This window comes from Oncorhynchus kisutch, linkage group LG1 (assembly GCF_002021735.2).
Source record: "Oncorhynchus kisutch isolate 150728-3 linkage group LG1, Okis_V2, whole genome shotgun sequence".
NCBI lineage: Eukaryota > Metazoa > Chordata > Actinopteri > Salmoniformes > Salmonidae > Oncorhynchus > Oncorhynchus kisutch.
Window position 1 is genome coordinate 65,445,060 of NC_034174.2, and position 16,443 is coordinate 65,461,502.

A 16,443-nucleotide genomic window follows, 5' to 3' on the forward strand; every position below is an offset into this window, starting at 1 on the left:
GAGAAATTGCCAAGAAACTGAAGATCTCGTACAGCGCTGTGTAGTACTCCCTTCACAGAACAGCGCAAACTGTCTCTAACCAGAATATTAAGAGGAGTGGGAGGCCCCGGTGCACAACTGAGCAAGAGGACAAGTACATTAGAGTGTCTAGTTTGAGAAACAGAAGTCCTCAACTGGCAGCTTCATTAAATAGTACCCACAAAACACCAGTCTCAACGTCAACAGTGAAGAGGCGAGTCCGGGATGCTGGCCATCAAATACAAGGACATTTCTAAGTGACCACAAACTTTGAACGGTAGTGTAGATGTTTCATGGACATTGATGTTTGATAAAACCTGACCAAAGTGATTCAGTATTATACATATTATATACTTTTTCAATGTTTATGTCAAGGTAAAAAATAATGTATCTTTGTATTATTGCTGTAATGTCATTATTTAAAGTGCTATGTTCTTACTAGAGAAATGTACATTGGCAAAGAGCTTTAGTGTTTCATGCGTTTCACATTATTCTGTAAGATGTACACTATATTTACAAAAGTATATGCACACCCCTTCAAATGAGTGGATTCGGCTATTTCAGTCACACCCGGTGCTGACAGGTGTATGAAATCAAACCCACTGCCATGCAATCTCCATAGACAAACATTGGCAGTAGAATGGCATAACCGGAGAGCTCAGTAATGCATACCCATAACATGATGCAGCCACCACCATTTCTTGAAAATATTACGAGTGGTAGTCAGTGATGTGTTGTGTTGGATTTTTTGCAGTATTACTTATCTGCATTATATTTCAAACAGGATGCATGTTTTGATTTTTTTTTTCTGTACAGGCTTCCTTCTTTTCACTCTGTCATTTAGGTTAGTATTGTGGAGTAACTAAAATATTGTTGATCCATCCTCAATTCCCTCATATCACAACCATTAATAATTAAACTGTAACTGTTTTAAAATCACCATTACCCTCATGATGAAATCCCTGAGCAGTTTCCTTCCTCTACGGCAACTGAGTTAGGAAGGACACATGTGTCTTTGTAGTGACTGGGTGTATTGATACACCATCCAAAGCCTAATTAAAAACTTCAACATGCTCAAAGGGAAATTCAGCATCTGCTTTTATCATTTTTACCCATGTACCAATCGGTGCCCTTCATTGTGAGTCATTGAAAAATCTCCCTGGTCTTTGTGGTTGAACACAGAATGAGTCCATACAACTTATTATGAGATTTGTTAAGCACATTTTTACTCCATAAATCATTTAGGCTTGCCAAAACAAAGGGGTTGAATACTTATTGACTAAAGACATACATTTTCTACAAACTTCCACTGACATTATGGGTGTTGTGTGACACAAAATCTCAATTTAATCCATTTTAAAGTCAGGTTGTAACACATGGAAAAGTAAGGGGGTGTGAATACTTTCTGAAGGCAAGAAAACCTCTACTTTCAGTTGTACATTTGACTTGTTTTATTTCAACTTTAAGTGGGTAGGGTATACAGGGGAAGTACTGTATAGTCAAGATCTAGTGTATTTGTGAATTGCACGCCAATGTACTTTTGAGTTACTGTAAATACCTATTTGAGAAAAATTCATGATCATATGATAAAATCAATTAACATGCAAAAGAAACAAAAACTCTGAACTAACGTTTAATACTAATCACAGCCAAATCCTGAAACGGCTCAACATAATATACCTTACTATAAGGACGGAGAACAAAAACATGCTATTTTTTTGTATATCATTTTGCACATGGGAACAAGAACCAGTTGAGTGTAATAACATTCCATTGTTCACTCATCGAATAACAGGAAATGTAGTCGGCAAGAGTGGAGGAAGAGAGAAAGGGTAAGTTGTTACTAGTTTACTGGCTAAGTGTTCTAGTATGTTACTTTCTGCTTTAATTAAATTAACATTAAAATGAACATGATTAGTGTTGATTAATTATGTCAAAAAAACATTTCAAAATGATTGTGAGTTGTAGGCCTCATCAAACGTAAAATCCCCAAACAATGCACACCGAGACAGACTAGGCTGACTATTCATCAGTAACATTAGCTGTTGCTAAGTAAAGATAGCAATATGACGAACACTGTTTTTCAAATGGGCTTAAGGGTTTTGTGGTTTCCACGTAGCTAGATAACAGCCACAATGTTAATATGGGCTATCGTAAAAATAAAAAAAAACACTGATGTATTTTGAACAATCTATGAAATGTCTATTCACCTCCATATATGTTATAGTACCAGCAATACAACTCCGTCGGAAGAAGGTCCTGAAGGAGGAAACCGAGGCAAAGGAGGATGGTGCTGCTACACAGCATTCCAGGTTAGATTGAATGTGTTTTGCTCATCATTTTTGTGAATATGCAACGATCCTTTTCTGCTAATTCAATCAGATGAATTGGAAGCAGGGCTTCAGTAGCTGGAGACAAGGCTTTCTTCTACAGAGCTCCTCTGTATGGAATGGTTTGTCGAAGTGAGAGAATCAGACTCAGTCTCAACCTTCCAGACTTTTATCTTCTGTCAGTCCTATGATTGAGTGTAGCAGGGTGTAGTCTGGCCCATGGGTGGGAAGGTGAACAGAAACATGAAAGCCATCTGACCCTAGAGTCTTGAAATGTTTGCAGCCTCTAATGCCATTAAGGTCTTTACCTGACCCTGCTGGTCATCTATGATCGTTTGAAAGTGTTTTTGTGTGCTCTATCTTGTTCTTAGCATGCTTATTTAAGATGGTGAGGAAAGCACTTTTAAAGAACAACCAGGCATCCTCTACTGAAAGGATGAGGTCAATATCCTTCCAGGATACCCGGGCCAGGTCGATTAGAAAGGCCTGCTCGCTGAAGTGTTTCAGGGAGCGTTTGACAGTGATAAGTGCAGGTCGCTTGACCGCTGACCCATTATGGATGCAGGCAATGAGGCAGTGATTGCTGAGATCTTGGTTGAAAACAGCAGAGGTGTATTTAGAGGGCAAGTTGGTTAGGATGATATCTATGAGGGTGGCCGTGTTTACAGCTTTGGGGTGGTACCTGGTAGGTTCATTGATAATTTATGTGAGATTGAGGGCATCAAGCTTAGATTGTAGGATGGCTGGGGTGTTAAGCATGTTCCAGTTTAGGTCACCTAGCAGCATGAGCTCTGAAGATAGATGGGGGGCAATCAGTTCACATATGGTGTCCAGAGCACAGCTGGAGGCAGAGGGTGGTCTATAGCAGGCGGCAACGGTGAGATTCTTGTTTTTAGAGAGTTGGATTTTTAAAAGTAGAAGTTCAAATTGTTTGGGTACAGACCTGGATAGTAGGACAGATCTCTGCAGGCTATCTCTGCAGCAGATTGCAACACCGCCCCCTGTGACAGTTCTATCTTGTCTGAAAATGTTGTTGTTAGGGATGGAGATTTCAGAGTTTTTGGTGGTCTTCCTAAGACAGGATTCAGACACGGCTAGGACATCCGGGTTGGCAGAGTGTGCTAAAGGCGTGAATAAAACAAGCTTAGGGAGGAGGCTTCTAATGTTAACATGCATGAAACCAAGGCTATTACGGTTACAGAAGTCATCAAAAGAGAACGCCTGGGGAATAGGAGTGGAGCTAGGCACTGCAGGGCCTGGATTCACCTCTACATCACCAGAGGAACAGAGGAGGAGTAGGATAAGGGTACGGCTAAAAGCTATGAGAATTGGTCGTCTAGGAGGTCCGGAAGCTTGGATAGATGTTTAACATATCAGCTAACCACATCTTATGATATAGGAATGTAATGCCCGTTAGTCGATGACGTGGCACAACCATTGGTTGATGCAATGCAATGTCTTCAACGTAATCAGGCAGGAACACCAGTGTGTGGTTAGGTGATATGTTCAACACTAGCCTCACGTGGCCATCCATCCAAATCTTGTCTTGGTAGTCTGAAGAAATCCAGTATAGGATTCTGTGTTTGAATGGGAGTGTAGGTTTTTGTTCAGACCCTTATCTAGCACGCCTAACTAACTGGTTGATAAATTGAATCACGTTAGTTGGGTTTGGAACGAAAACCTGCTGGGTTTTGAGCGAAAACCTACAGGATGGTAGCTCTCCAGGAACAGGAACAGAGTTGGTCAGCCCTGCAATAGTGATTTGGGATTTGTAAAATATAAAAGTAGAGGCCAATAAATCCTCAAATAATCTGAACCAATTATGCTAATCTGTTATGTTAACGATCCGTTATAATAGACACAGAAATGATGAAGCAATGAAGACCACCCATGTAGACCTGAGACGAGCCCGCGGGCTAGCAACGCAACCGCAGCCTAGCAATGAATGCAGAGGGAGAGGACGGAAATGGAGTCCCTGGACAAGGCGGGAACGAGATGGTGGTTAGGAGTAGTGCAGTATTATCAACAGGAGAGGTGTACGGAGGAGGAGTGGAGGGAAATGGAGAGAAGGTCTAAGAGAGAGAGGGAAGAAGAGGGTGAGCTTGAGTCGGATAAGAATGGTGTAAAAAAGGGAAATGGTTTATTAAAGAAGGGAAAAATGTGTAAGCAGGGAAAAGAAGGGAAAATGTGTAAGCAGGGAAAAGAAGGGAAAATGTGTAAGCAGAGGGAGCTGAAGGATGAGAAATTGAAGTGAATGAGGGTGAATTATCGAAGGTGGTAGGTATCGGAGACCGAGGTATGCACCTAGGATCAGGATAAAGATGAGTCTGTGACAGTAGGAGTGAAGTTTATGGGAAAAAAATGGACTCTTGCCTTTTGGCTGATCCATTTGTGGTTTCACTGTGGGTGAAACAATAGTTGGGTAATGTGGAATCGGTGAAGGTAACCAGAAGTGGGCTAGTGATAATTGTTTGTGTTTCTGCTGGTCAGAGGGAGAAGGCGCTCAGAGTAAAACAAATGGAGGGGCAAGAAAAGGGCGCTGATGAAAGGAGTGATAACTGGGGTAACGTAAAAAAAAACTAATGGGACTGTAGCGACTGTGTTGACTTCAAAAGCGGGGGTGTGAACTAGGCTTCTATTCAAGCGTTGATCGACATGGTAATGGCTCTATAGTATTGGAGAAAAGTTTTAAAAAACGGACCCTCCATTACATCGTGACGTGTCATGTCGTAACGTACAGCACGCATAAAGCAACTATTTATGTCTTACAATCTCTCTCCACCAGGTGTAGCACTTCTCTCATCCTTTAAAAACAAGAAATGGACAGTGACGCGGGTAAGGGGGGGATACCTAGTAATTTTTTGCGTCATCATTGCATGCAATCATCATTCTCAAAGCCGCTGTTTACTTCTAACAATTCCCAACAACTACCTAATACACACAAATCTAACAAGTAATCTGACAATTCCCCAACAACTACCTAATATACACAAATCGAACAAGTAATCTACCAATTCCCCAACAACTACCTAATATACACTAATCTAAAGGGTGAATGAGAATATGTACATATAAATATATGGATGAGCGATGGCCGAGTGGCATAGGCAAGGTGCAGTAGATGGTATAAAATACGTTATATATATATGTGATATGAGTAATGTAAGATATGTAAACATTATTAAAGTGCCATTATTTAAAGTGGCATTGTTTAAAATTATTAGTGATCCATTTATTGAAGTGATCCACTTTTGACAATACATGCACTTAATTACTGTACTTATATTTAAAGTAAACCTCAAAAAAGCCCCAGTCCCTTTTAATAGCCGGGCAACGACACATATTTCAGCAAATAGACACCTGTTTTGGGTCTAAATGAATTGTTTCTGTTGTTACCATGGACACAGCTCTGATTTTCCCACAGTCATGTGCATTAAAACATTTGTTTTTATTCTGTCATTGTAGCCCTGGCAACAACACCAAAAAGAAAACAACACATTGAGAAGTGCAAAATCGAGGATGTATGATCGGCAGCCTAGTCTGTGCAAGTCCGATCTGTGATGGATTTGTTATTATAAATGTACAGTACCATTCAAAAGTTGGGGTCACTTAGAAATGTCCTTGTCTTTGAAAGAAACATATTTTTATCCATTAAAATAACATAAAATTAATCAGAAATACAGTGTAGACATTGTTAATATTGTAAATGACTATTGTAGCTAGAAATGGCTGATTTAATGTTATAGGCCCATTATCAGCAACTGTCAGTCCTGTGTTCTAATGGCATGATGTGTTAGCTAATCCAAGTTTATTTTAAAAGGCTAATTGATCATTAGAAAACCCTTTTGCAATTATGTTAGCACAGCTGAAAACTGTTGTCCTGCTTAAAGAAGTAATAAAACTGGCCTGCTTTAGAATAGTTGAGTATCTGGAGCATCAGCATTTGTGGGTTTGATTACAGGCTCAAAATGTCCAGAAACAATTAACTTCCTTCTGAAACTCGTCGTCAGCCTATTCTTGTTCTGAGAATTGAAGTCTATTCCACGCGAGAAATTACCAAGAAACTGAAGATCTCATACAACACTGTGTACTACTCCCTTCATTGGATGTAAATCTCCTCAGATGGGTTGATATGCTGTTTATTTGTTTGTAAATATTTGTGTGTCCTCAGCATCTTGTCTCATTGTCAAACTAGTGTCTGTCAATGCAGTAGTATTTCTGTATCACATTAAGTTGGAGTGGATGTGGTGCAGCAACAAAAAGTTCTCCTTCAAACAGGGGAAAGAGTGGGGGGTGGAGGGGTGAAATAAATCAACACAAACAATGAAGTACTGATATTCATTGATTTGCACAAAATGACCCTCATTGTAAATTCAATTCTTATTGGCATTGAATTTTTTTTCCCTTTACGCTAATACGCTAGCTTAAAGTTGCACAGATAATTAGCCTTTAACCCAACAGGCCACAGGAAAGACAGGATAAAAATCAACCAATCAAAACAATATTCCAAGCTGGTTCAGAGACTATAATGTTTTTTGTACTGTTATTATGATGAAACTTGCCACAAATAGCAACGGGTAAAGGGAAAGTTTTGAGTAAAGTTCAGTGATCAAATGTTGGGTAGAATGGTGGTTTCATTCGGTGGCCAGATCACCTTGATCAAATTCTATGGTCTACAGGCTGCTTGACCTATAAGAGAACCTGTTTTTGATATCAATTATGAAACCAAAAGACTAGAAATGACAGGAAATGGAATATACTTAAGTGTCTGGATCCCATAAAGAATACAGAAGTAACAGATACAGAGTGGCACTACTTAGTTCTGTTATTTATAACCAGATCAGTAGAAATGTAGGGCGAAATTAAATGAAACTACAGTTCTGCAATTGCAGAAATGAGGCTTTTAGTTTAATAGATATGATTTTATAGCACTTTTCTAAAAACCCAAAGATGTTAAAATAAGCAACTATGAGGAAAACCAACACAAAAATGGCAACAAATTACCTGGGCTAGGGTCGAAGAGGAGGCAGGAAGAAAGAGACGACACAAACAAAACTTCTAGATGGTGTGTAGACACAAACAGAAGGGGAATGTTGCAATCCCCAGACGTCATCCTCAATTTTTCACTATGCAACACACTGCAATACGCTGTGCGCTGACAGATCAAACACACAACGGGTTTATCAACACACTGCAATAAGCTGTGCGCTGACAGATCAAACACACAACGGGTTTATCAACACACTGCAATAAGCTGTGCGCTGACAGATCAAACACACAACGGGTTTATCAACACACTGCAATAAGCTGTGCACTGACAGATCAAACACACAACGGGTTTATCAACACACTGCAATAAGCTGTGCACTGACAGATCAAACACACAACGGGTTTATCAACACATTGCAATACGCTGTGCGCTGACAGATCAAACACACAACGGGTTTATCAACACACTGCAATAAGCTGTGCACTGACAGATCAAACACACAACGGGTTTATCAACACACTGCAATAAGCTGTGCACTGACAGATCAAACACACAACGGGTTTATCAACACACTGCAATAAGCTGTGCACTGACAGATCAAACACACAACAGGTTTATCAACACTTATGTAAGATTTCTTGTATTATTCCTTGTATTTTATATTTAACCTTAATGAGGCCTGTAATTACAAAGACAGACACATCAAATACAAATGACAAAATGCAAAACTGCACAAACAGCAAACATGAGGGTATTGGAACGCAGCAACAGTTCACACTGTACAGTGTCAAACGGATGTCTCTACATAGCCAAAGAGCATTGTGGTTAAAAAGGTACCTAAACTCATCTTCTCACAGGCTATTTGTGTGCTGAGCTATCATGCTCTACTTAACTGATTAGAGCAACATGAGGGTATGGAAACGCAGCAACAGTTCACACTGTACGTGTCAGTGTCAAACGAATGTCACTACGTAGCCAAAGAGCATTGTGGTTAAAAAAGGTACCTAAACCCATCTTCTCACAGGCTTTTTGTGTGCTGAGCTATCATGCTCTACTTAACTGATTAGAGCAACATGAGGGTATGGAAACGCAGCAACAGTTCACACTGTACGTGTCAGTGTCAAACGAATGTCACTACGAATCTCAATTTAATCCATTTTAAAGTCAGGTTGTAACACATGGAAAAGTAAGGGGGTGTGAATACTTTCTGAAGGCAAGAAAACCTCTACTTTCAGTTGTACATTTGACTTGTTTTATTTCAACTTTAAGTGGGTAGGGTATACAGGGGAAGTACTGTATAGTCAAGATCTAGTGTATTTGTGAATTGCACGCCAATGTACTTTTGAGTTACTGTAAATACCTATTTGAGAAAAATTCATGATCATATGATAAAATCAATTAACATGCAAAAGAAACAAAAACTCTGAACTAACGTTTAATACTAATCACAGCCAAATCCTGAAACGGCTCAACATAATATACCTTACTATAAGGACGGAGAACAAAAACATGCTATTTTTTTGTATATCATTTTGCACATGGGAACAAGAACCAGTTGAGTGTAATAACATTCCATTGTTCACTCATCGAATAACAGGAAATGTAGTCGGCAAGAGTGGAGGAAGAGAGAAAGGGTAAATTGTTACTAGTTTACTGGCTAAGTGTTCTAGTATGTTACTTTCTGCTTTAATTAAATTAACATTAAAATGAACATGATTAGTGTTGATTAATTATGTCAAAAAAAGTTGTAGGCCTCATCAAACGTAAAATCCCCAAACAATGCACACCGAGACAGACTAGGCTGACTATTCATCAGTAACATTAGCTGTTGCTAAGTAAAGATAGCAATATGACGAACACTGTTTTTCAAATGGGCTTAAGGGTTTTGTGGTTTCCACGTAGCTAGATAACAGCCACAATGTTAATATGGGCTATCGTAAAAATAAAAAAAAACACTGATGTATTTTGAACAATCTATGAAATGTCTATTCACCTCCATATATGTTATAGTACCAGCAATACAACTCCGTCGGCAGAAGGTCCTGAAGGAGGAAACCGAGGCAAAGGAGGATGGTGCTGCTACACAGCATTCCAGGTTAGATTGAATGTGTTTTGCTCATCATTTTTGTGAATATGCAACGATCCTTTTCTGCTAATTCAATCAGATGAATTGGAAGCAGGGCTTCAGGAGCTGGAGACAAGGCTTTCTTCTACAGAGCTCCTCTGTATGGAATGGTTTGTCGAAGTGAGAGAATCAGACTCAGTCTCAACCTTCAAGACTTTTCTCTTCTGTCAGTCCTATGATTGAGTGTAGCAGGGTGTAGTCTGGCCCATGGGTGGGAAGGTGAACAGAAACATGAAAGCCATCTGACCCTAGAGTCTTGAAATGTTTGCAGCCTCTAATGCCATTAAGGTCTTTACCTGACCCTGCTGGTCATCTATGATCGTTTGAAAGTGTTTTTGTGTGCTCTATCTTGTTCTTAGCATGCTTATTTAAGATGGTGAGGAAAGCACTTTTAAAGAACAACCAGGCATCCTCTACTGAAAGGATGAGGTCAATATCCTTCCAGGATACCCGGGCCAGGTCGATTAGAAAGGCCTGCTCGCTGAAGTGTTTCAGGGAGCGTTTGACAGTGATAAGTGCAGGTCGCTTGACCGCTGACCCATTATGGATGCAGGCAATGAGGCAGTGATTGCTGAGATCTTGGTTGAAAACAGCAGAGGTGTATTTAGAGGGCAAGTTGGTTAGGATGATATCTATGAGGGTGGCCGTGTTTACAGCTTTGGGGTGGTACCTGGTAGGTTCATTGATAATTTATGTGAGATTGAGGGCATCAAGCTTAGATTGTAGGATGGCTGGGGTGTTAAGCATGTTCCAGTTTAGGTCACCTAGCAGCATGAGCTCTGAAGATAGATGGGGGGCAATCAGTTCACATATGGTGTCCAGAGCACAGCTGGAGGCAGAGGGTGGTCTATAGCAGGCGGCAACGGTGAGATTCTTGTTTTTAGAGAGTTGGATTTTTAAAAGTAGAAGTTCAAATTGTTTGGGTACAGACCTGGATAGTAGGACAGATCTCTGCAGGCTATCTCTGCAGCAGATTGCAACACCGCCCCCTGTGACAGTTCTATCTTGTCTGAAAATGTTGTTGTTAGGGATGGAGATTTCAGAGTTTTTGGTGGTCTTCCTAAGACAGGATTCAGACACGGCTAGGACATCCGGGTTGGCAGAGTGTGCTAAAGGCGTGAATAAAACAAGCTTAGGGAGGAGGCTTCTAATGTTAACATGCATGAAACCAAGGCTATTACGGTTACAGAAGTCATCAAAAGAGAACGCCTGGGGAATAGGAGTGGAGCTAGGCACTGCAGGGCCTGGATTCACCTCTACATCACCAGAGGAACAGAGGAGGAGTAGGATAAGGGTACGGCTAAAAGCTATGAGAATTGGTCGTCTAGGAGGTCCGGAAGCTTGGATAGATGTTTAACATATCAGCTAACCACATCTTATGATATAGGAATGTAATGCCCGTTAGTCGATGACGTGGCACAACCATTGGTTGATGCAATGCAATGTCTTCAACGTAATCAGGCAGGAACACCAGTGTGTGGTTAGGTGATATGTTCAACACTAGCCTCACGTGGCCATCCATCCAAATCTTGTCTTGGTAGTCTGAAGAAATCCAGTATAGGATTCTGTGTTTGAATGGGAGTGTAGGTTTTTGTTCAGACCCTTATCTAGCACGCCTAACTAACTGGTTGATAAATTGAATCACGTTAGTTGGGTTTGGAACGAAAACCTGCTGGGTTTTGAGCGAAAACCTACAGGATGGTAGCTCTCCAGGAACAGGAACAGAGTTGGTCAGCCCTGCAATAGTGATTTGGGATTTGTAAAATATAAAAGTAGAGGCCAATAAATCCTCAAATAATCTGAACCAATTATGCTAATCTGTTATGTTAACGATCCGTTATAATAGACACAGAAATGATGAAGCAATGAAGACCACCTGGAACGCACCCATGTAGACCTGAGACGAGCCCGCGGGCTAGCAACGCAACCGCAGCCTAGCAATGAATGCAGAGGGAGAGGACGGAAATGGAGTCCCTGGACAAGGCGGGAACGAGATGGTGGTTAGGAGTAGTGCAGTATTATCAACAGGAGAGGTGTACGGAGGAGGAGTGGAGGGAAATGGAGAGAAGGTCTAAGACAGAGAGGGAAGAAGAGGGTGAGCTTGAGTCGGATAAGAATAGTGTAAAAAAGGGAAATGGTTTATTAAAGAAGGGAAAAATGTGTAAGCAGGGAAAAGAAGGGAAAATGTGTAAGCAGAGGGAGCTGAAGGATGAGAAATTGAAGTGAATGAGGGTGAATTATCGAAGGTGGTAGGTATCGGAGACCGAGGTATGCACCTAGGATCAGGATAAAGATGAGTCTGTGACAGTAGGAGTGAAGTTTATGGGAAAAAAATGGACTCTTGCCTTTTGGCTGATCCATTTGTGGTTTCACTGTGGGTGAAACAATAGTTGGGTAATGTGGAATCGGTGAAGGTAACCAGAAGTGGGCTAGTGATAATTGTTTGTGTTTCTGCTGGTCAGAGGGAGAAGGCGCTCAGAGTAAAACAAATGGAGGGGCAAGAAAAGGGCGCTGATGAAAGGAGTGATAACTGGGGTAACGTAAAAAAAAACTAATGGGACTGTAGCGACTGTGTTGACTTCAAAAGCGGGGGTGTGAACTAGGCTTCTATTCAAGCGTTGATCGACATGGTAATGGCTCTATAGTATTGGAGAAAAGTTTAAAAAACTGACCCTCCATTACATCGTGACGTGTCATGTCGTAACGTACAGCACGCATAAAGCAACTATTTATGTCTTACAATCTCTCTCCACCAGGTGTAGCACTTCTCTCATCCTTTAAAAACAAGAAATGGACAGTGACGCGGGTAAGGGGGGATACCTAGTAATTTTTTGCGTCATCATTGCATGCAATCATCATTCTCAAAGCCGCTGTTTACTTCTAACAATTCCCAACAACTACCTAATACACACAAATCTAACAAGTAATCTGACAATTCCCCAACAACTACCTAATATACACAAATCTAACAAGTAATCTACCAATTCCCCAACAACTACCTAATATACACTAATCTAAAGGGTGAATGAGAATATGTACATATAAATATATGGATGAGCGATGGCCGAGTGGCATAGGCAAGGTGCAGTAGATGGTATAAAATACGTTATATATATATGTGATATGAGTAATGTAAGATATGTAAACATTATTAAAGTGCCATTATTTAAAGTGGCATTGTTTAAAATTATTAGTGATCCATTTATTGAAGTGATCCACTTTTGACAATACATGCACTTAATTACTGTACTTATATTTAAAGTAAACCTCAAAAAAGCCCCAGTCCCTTTTAATAGCTGGGCAACGACACATATTTCAGCAAATAGACACCTGTTTTGGGTCTAAATGAATTGTTTCTGTTGTTACCATGGACACAGCTCTGATTTTCCCACAGTCATGTGCATTAAAACATTTGTTTTTATTCTGTCATTGTAGCCCTGGCAACAACACCAAAAAGAAAACAACACATCGAGAAGTGCAAAATCGAGGATGTATGATCGGCAGCCTAGTCTGTGCAAGTCCGATCTGTGATGGATTTGTTATTATAAATGTACAGTACCATTCAAAAGTTGGGGTCACTTAGAAATGTCCTTGTCTTTGAAAGAAACACATTTTTATCCATTAAAATAACATAAAATTAATCAGAAATACAGTGTAGACATTGTTAATATTGTAAATGACTATTGTAGCTAGAAATGGCTGATTTAATGTTATAGGCCCATTATCAGCAACTGTCAGTCCTGTGTTCTAATGGCATGATGTGTTAGCTAATCCAAGTTTATTTTAAAAGGCTAATTGATCATTAGAAAACCCTTTTGCAATTATGTTAGCACAGCTGAAAACTGTTGTCCTGCTTAAAGAAGTAATAAAACTGGCCTGCTTTAGAATAGTTGAGTATCTGGAGCATCAGCATTTGTGGGTTTGATTACAGGCTCAAAATGTCCAGAAACAATTAACTTCCTTCTGAAACTCGTCGTCAGCCTATTCTTGTTCTGAGAATTGAAGTCTATTCCACGCGAGAAATTACCAAGAAACTGAAGATCTCATACAACACTGTGTACTACTCCCTTCATTGGATGTAAATCTCCTCAGATGGGTTGATATGCTGTTTATTTGTTTGTAAATATTTGTGTGTCCTCAGCATCTTGTCTCATTGTCAAACTAGTGTCTGTCAATGCAGTAGTATTTCTGTATCACATTAAGTTGGAGTGGATGTGGCGCAGCAACAAAAAGTTCTCCTTCAAACAGGGGAAAGAGTGGGGGGTGGAGGGGTGAAATAAATCAACACAAACAATGAAGTACTGATATTCATTGATTTGCACAAAATGACCCTCATTGTAAATTCAATTCTTATTGGCATTGAATTTTTTTTCCCTTTACGCTAATACGCTAGCTTAAAGTTGCACAGATAATTAGCCTTTAACCCAACAGGCCACAGGAAAGACAGGATAAAAATCAACCAATCAAAACAATATTCCAAGCTGGTTCAGAGACTATAATGTTTTTTGTACTGTTATTATGATGAAACTTGCCACAAATAGCAACGGGTAAAGGGAAAGTTTTGAGTAAAGTTCAGTGATCAAATGTTGGGTAGAATGGTGGTTTCATTCGGTGGCCAGATCACCTTGATCAAATTCTATGGTCTACAGTCTGCTTGACCTATAAGAGAACCTGTTTTTGATATCAATTATGAAACCAAAAGACTAGAAATGACAGGAAATGGAATATACTTAAGTGTCTGGATCCCATAAAGAATACAGAAGTAACAGATACAGAGTGGCACTACTTAGTTCTGTTATTTATAACCAGATCAGTAGAAATGTAGGGCGAAATTAAATGAAACTACAGTTCTGCAATTGCAGAAATGAGGCTTTTAGTTTAATACATATGATTTTATAGCACTTTTCTAAAAACCCAAAGATGTTAAAATAAGCAACTATGAGGAAAACCAACACAAAAATGGCAACAAATTACCTGGGCTAGGGTCGAAGAGGAGGCAGGAAGAAAGAGACGACACAAACAAAACTTCTAGATGGTGTGTAGACACAAACAGAAGGGGAATGTTGCAATCCCCAGACGTCATCCTCAATTTTTCACTATGCAACACACTGCAATACGCTGTGCGCTGACAGATCAAACACACAACGGGTTTATCAACACACTGCAATAAGCTGTGCACTGACAGATCAAACACACAACGGGTTTATCAACACACTGCAATAAGCTGTGCACTGACAGATCAAACACACAACGGGTTTATCAACACATTGCAATACGCTGTGCGCTGACAGATCAAACACACAACGGGTTTATCAACACACTGCAATAAGCTGTGCACTGACAGATCAAACACACAACGGGTTTATCAACACACTGCAATAAGCTGTGCACTGACAGATCAAACACACAACGGGTTTATCAACACACTGCAATAAGCTGTGCACTGACAGATCAAACACACAACGGGTTTATCAACACACTGCAATAAGCTGTGCACTGACAGATCAAACACACAACAGGTTTATCAACACTTATGTAAGATTTCTTGTATTATTCCTTGTATTTTATATTTAACCTTAATGAGGCCTGTAATTACAAAGACAGACACATCAAATACAAATGACAAAATGCTAAACTGCACAAACAGCAAACATGAGGGTATTGGAACGCAGCAACAGTTCACACTGTACAGTGTCAAACGGATGTCTCTACATAGCCAAAGAGCATTGTGGTTAAAAAGGTACCTAAACTCATCTTCTCACAGGCTATTTGTGTGCTGAGCTATCATGCTCTACTTAACTGATTAGAGCAACATGAGGGTATGGAAACGCAGCAACAGTTCACACTGTACGTGTCAGTGTCAAACGAATGTCACTACGTAGCCAAAGAGCATTGTGGTTAAAAAAGGTACCTAAACCCATCTTCTCACAGGCTTTTTGTGTGCTGAGCTATCATGCTCTACTTAACTTATTAGAGCAAATGTCAATGTGGCAATTAGGACAAAATTTGATATATTTATATGTGAAATAAATATATATAAAATGAAACTCAACTGAATAGCCAAATAAGGGTCACCCTGACGAAGGCTGCTGTAGCCGCAATGCGTCAGTGTTTTTTTTATTTTATTCTTGCCATGCATAAGCCACAAGGCTTTAAACATTTTCACCAACATGAGTGCCTTTTGGAAGTTTGTTTGGACAAATGCTTTTCCGGTATTGTTTACTATCTCGCGTCAACTTATTTTTGTTCTATAGTATTTTATCCCATGATCAAAGAGCACCTTGTGGATGAATTATAAACCACAGAAGCACTCCTGTCCTGTGTCTCTAATCTTTCTCATATGTTTGTTGTTGCCTCATTCAAAACATCCCTTACAGCCACCTGTTCTGACTCAAATAAGGCATTGTTATAGATTGGGTGTAGTATGTCGTCTGTGCTGCTTTTCTTCTCAGTTCTCTCACATTTGATACTTAGGTATTCTCACTGGGGAAGTGTAAAAGAAGGAGCTGGGGGAATGTACCAATACCAATCATGCAAAAGAGGAATGAGCAAAAAACATGTACAGTGCCTTCAGAAAGTGTTAACACCCCTCGACTTTTTCCACATTTCATTTGAACATTTCATTTGAACATTTGTAAAACATGAATGATAAATGTAAACACTAATATATCTTGATTAGAAAAGTATTCAACCCTGAGTCAATATATGTTAGAATCACCTTTGGTAGCGATTACAACTGTGAGTCTTTCTGGGTATGTTTCTAAAGAGCTTTCCACACCTGGATTGTGCAACATTTTCCCATTATTCTTTTGTAAATTCTTCAAGCTCTGTCAGATTGGTTGTCTACCAATGACCAACAACCATTTTCGGATCTTTTAAGTCAAAACAGTAACCCAGCCACTCAGGAACATTCACTGTCTTCTTGGTAAGCAACTCCAGTGTAGATGTTGCCTTGTGTTTTAGGTTATTGTCCTGCTGAA

General features: G+C 39.8%; 2 long non-coding RNA genes across 2 annotated transcripts in view; one reads left to right on the forward strand and one right to left on the reverse strand.

Annotated features, from left to right (window-relative positions):
• LOC116374825 (uncharacterized) overlaps positions 1 to 9,918 on the reverse strand; it is a 41,060-nt gene extending 31,142 nt beyond the window's left edge. The window contains exon 1 of the long non-coding RNA XR_004210771.1: positions 7,353 to 9,918. This is a non-coding gene — a long non-coding RNA (uncharacterized LOC116374825). The remainder of the gene's footprint in view (positions 1 to 7,352) is intronic.
• LOC109889349 (uncharacterized) lies at positions 1,300 to 13,101 on the forward strand. The gene is made up of 5 exons (XR_002255269.2): positions 1,300 to 1,850; positions 2,246 to 2,330; positions 9,349 to 9,433; positions 12,220 to 12,269; positions 12,899 to 13,101. It is a non-coding gene; the product is annotated as an uncharacterized LOC109889349 (long non-coding RNA).
• Positions 13,102 to 16,443: the final 3,342 nt, after the last annotated feature.